A 4666-nucleotide genomic window follows, 5' to 3' on the forward strand; every position below is an offset into this window, starting at 1 on the left:
CCATTTTTCTCCTTATTAAAAATATCTATTCTCCCTCCTGTCAGCTTAGAGTGGAAAGAGATATTCTCAACATTGTAGATGCAGAACTTCTCCGTTTACACAGAAAAATTTCCTAAACAGTCCTGGCTAAGCAAGGCCTTCTGAACATGTTTCTCTTCAGTGATGAATGATCCAAGTCCTATGATCAAGATTATTTGGGACAGACAGAATAATAGTGTACCAAAGTGTCCATGTCCTTATACCTGGAACCTGTAAATATCTTGTCTTACATGAAAAAAGGGACATTGTGGATCAACTAAGTGTATTGAGATGAGGAATATGCTGGATTATGCAGGTGGGTCCAGTATAATCTCAAGGGTCCTTATAAATCAAAGAGGATTATAGAAGAATTAATCAGAGAAGAGTACATGATTGTATAATAGAAAAACACTCTACTGACTATTAAAAGCTTTAATGATGAATGATGACCCCATATGCCTAAGAATGCATGCAATCTCTAGAAGCTGAAAAAGGCAAGAAACGTGCTAATTTAGTCCTGCTGATGTGTTGATTTTAAGCCTAGTAGAACTCAGAGGTCATTTAGTAACCTCAAGAACTATAAGATAATAACTTTACACTCTTTTAATTCACTAAATGGGTGATAATTTGTAAAAGCAACATTAGGAAACTAACACTGTAATACAGGAGCAAAGTTGATAATAACTAACATTCACTAAGTTCATATTTTGTTCCAAGCATTTTTCCAAGCCTTAACATTGTTAACTAGTTCCATTCTCAAGATAAAACTATGAAATATATAGGTTTCTTAATTGCCTGGGGCAATGAGAAAGTGGGAAACAGAGAGGCTAAGGAAATTTCCCAATGTTATACAACTTGTAAGTGTTAGAGACAGGATATATTTCCATCACTAGGATCATATCATTAATGGACAAATTAGATATGATAGGTTGACTAAAATACACACACCATGACAACACAATATTGTATAGTTCCTTCTTTCAAGGACCTAGGAGTTAAGATTGCTAGTATTATCTTCAACAAACCTATAAAGGGGAAAAGCCAAACCACATTGGATTTGGAGGTCATTTTTCTACCTCTTGACTCTGGGCTTTGCCATGTGACTTTCTTTGGCCAACAGGACATTGGCAAACATGATGAAAGCAAAGCTTGAAAAGTACTCACACACTGGAACTGACCCTGCTTTACTGTTTTCGGAACCCAGCCACCATACAAAGAAGTAAGGGATAGCTTACTGGATGTTAAAATTTGGAGTCCAGTGGCCTCTGTTACCCCAGTCAGACTCTAGATATGTGAGTGAGGCCATGTGGGATCAACGCTCTGACAACAAACACATGAGTGAGCCTGAACAGGACCTGCAGAAGCGCCACCCAGCCAAGTCTGGACCCAATGGCCAACCACGCAGGATCGTGAACTAATAAATGAGTGTTTTAAGACACTAAGTTTCAGAGTAGCTTCTTATGCAGTGAAAACTAGCTCAAAATTGAGCTATTGGAAAGTTATTGCACTTTGGGTAATGTGTTCAATGCCTTTGGCCTTCTCAACTAACTCCTCACTGTCTTCTGAGGGGTTATGTATCAGGGTTGATGACTGAACAAATTCGTTATAGGTTAGTTGTCTTTATAGGTTTCATGAAAATAAAAGTAGCAATATCAACCACTGTGATCTGAAGCAAATGGGAATACAATACTTTTAAGCACAAAGATAACTGGCGTGATAGGAATATCATTTCATAAAATGCTTAAATATGTATTTAACATTAACTACATCTGCAACTTTATTAGACTGCTTGCCTTTTCTGTCTGTAAATGTCTTAGTGTTGTTTAGCCACACTTTCCAGTTTTCACTTTGATATCTTTAAAACAAAGGAAAACTAGGTTTCTTTCTTCCTAACACAAAAGAATACCCGTTTGAACTAAAACTCAGGTCATCATAAAGCAGTTTCTTTTAAACTATGGAGAAAGGTTCCTAGGAGAAGTGCTATGTATGGAAGAAGTACAGGGTCCAACAGAAGAGTCTCATAATTGTTGCCGCTGCCTCAGTGCAATTTATTAGAGTGCACTTTTGGCACAAAGCCCATCACCAGTCTCCAGATTTCTAAATGTTCACAATGAAAACTCATGATTCTAGAAACCACACCATTGCTGTTCTTTATCACACTTCATTCCATTCTTTCACAACAGCTTATATGTTCCTAGAGTCACCAGAAAATTGTGTATCTTGCCTTTGATTTCACCAAGGGAAATTACACTTCCCTATTTCCCACAACCTTCTCTCATGTAACTGTACAAAAAAGCAAATTATTTTTCTAGAGGTTACCCATAACAATTCTCGTTTTAAGCAACACTAAAAAAGGGTTCCAGCTCATTCAGTGATTTATGACTAACCCCTTCTGAGCAATTCCTATTTATACATTCATTTGTCCTGTCTCTGTGTGATATATTTTTGGCAGCGTCACTGGACACAATATAGAGTGTCCCAATTCTCCCCCGAATCATAATAAAACATTTAGCAGAAGTGAAATGATATTGCCTTTTAATTTTCTTGTAGAAATCTAGGGTTTGTGTAACATGACTCAGTCCAGTTCTGATTAATGGGGATGCATTTTGCTCTGTGCAACTGCCAAGTCCACAGGTTATTATTAAAAGCTCTCACAATCCAAATACTGGAATTAAATGCAAAGCCCTATGAGCTCAGAATTTACTGCTCTAAGGAAGAGATTACGAAGGAATTGAAAATAAATCCAGTGAAATTTAAAGAGGTTCCTGAACTACTGTTTCCTCCTGCGATGGATTCCTTCCAACCCTGGGTGGATAAATTGCTTGGATAAGAAATGACCCCAAACTAACCTTTGTACTAGCAGTGATATAAGCATCAACTCTCCTGTAACTGTGTGAGTATCACGTATGAATTTAGGGTCTGATGCATTATATACAGAATAGGGTTGGGACAGGGTTATATCCTGTTGGGACCCTGAATGAAGTCATGCCTGGTGTCAGGCACTCTCAGACAGGAAACCTGAACACAAACACCACTCTTCTCAAAGCATTGCTCTGACTACGTCAGTCTCATGCTCCGATTTTGATTGCTCTCCGACGCTTACAAAAATATAATCAGTGGCTTTAGCTGGACATTAATTATATTAAAATCCTCAAGACCCACATTCAGACAAGTCATCTCTTCTTTATACTCTGATATCCTATTCTTCCCTTCTCTTAATTTTGGTTCATCATGTTCTCCCATTCTGGAAATAGGATCTTTTATGTTTTGAGGCTTTCCTTTGCTCATTCCTCATTGATATGGTCCACCTTCCCTCAGCTGGAACGGATATCTTTATCCTTTTGAATGAGCTGGCATTGTCTGTATTTTTGGTAGCTTGGTATTTGTCTGCCTGGGCTGCCATAAGAAAATAGAATAAACTGTATGCCTTAAACAACGGAAATTTATTTTCTCACAGTTGGGGAAGCTGGAAGTCAAAGATCAAGATTCTGGCTGACTCAGTTTCTAATGAGAACTCTCTTCCTGGTTTGGAGAAAGCCACCCTCTCACTGTGTCCTCACATGGTCCTTTTCTCGGTGGGTACCTGTGGAGAAAGCAAGCTCCCTACTATCTCTTCTGATAAAGATGCTAATGCTATCAGATCAGGGCCCCATCCTCATGAACTAATTTAACAGCAAGTATTATTTTAGAGCAGGGGTGTCAAATTCATTTCATCTGGGGCCACATCAGCCTCATGGTTGCCTTCGAAGGGCCAAATGTAATTTTATCTACTTAACAGTTAAGGAGTAGTTACATTTACGCAGTCCTAAAATTATTTTGGCCTTTTGAAGGCAACTGTGAGGCTGATGTGGCCCCCGGTGAAAATGAGTTTGACACCCCTGCCTTAGAGGCTCCATCTCCAAATACAGCTGCTCTAAAAGGTAGGGACTTAACATATGAATTTAGAGAGACACAAAAATTCAGTCCATAAAAAACTACCTACTAATTATCTCTTTAAATCACTCAAAAAATTAAGTAACAATGAGTCACTGTACTAAATATTAGGAATAGAAAGATGAACAAATAATAGTTCTTGATCTTACTGGTTCAAAAACTGGTAAATACAGGAATGTAAAATAATATTTATGATTATTCCAACAAGGGATAAGTAGCATTACCAGTCCTTATGTGATACCTCTCTTATTTCCCCTTTTAAAACCTAAGCTACTAGAGCTAAGTGTAAGGTGTGTCTCCTGAGAAAATATGGGTGGAGATTTGAATCCTTGACTCTTGCTTAAATGATTATCTCTACAGAAACTCTAGCTTAGTCTCTCAGGAATTCAGATCTTCCTTAAAGGACACTACAGAAAATGCTCCCTTTTTATTACTAGCACCATCCTCAACCTAAATCCTTAGATGGTCCTCTACCGGGCAATGCTCAGTTAAAAACATTGAAGCCCTTTTTATTCCTCTCTCTCTCTCTCTCCTCTATTGCCTAGAGCAAAGCTGATCTACACTTTCCCTCCGGGCATTCCTCTGGCTGGACTCCCCTTGTTACATTTGTCCTTCCAAGGACAAAGGCAGTTCCCAGGACACCACTTCCAGACCTCAACTTACCATGACCCTAGTCTGAGAGAATGGAGGGTGAATCAGGAGGTGGTTCTAATTT

The sequence above is a fragment of the Artibeus jamaicensis genome, unplaced genomic scaffold (genome assembly GCF_021234435.1).
Source record: "Artibeus jamaicensis isolate MK-2021 breed Jamaican fruit bat unplaced genomic scaffold, CSHL_Jam_final scaffold_1019, whole genome shotgun sequence".
NCBI lineage: Eukaryota > Metazoa > Chordata > Mammalia > Chiroptera > Phyllostomidae > Artibeus > Artibeus jamaicensis.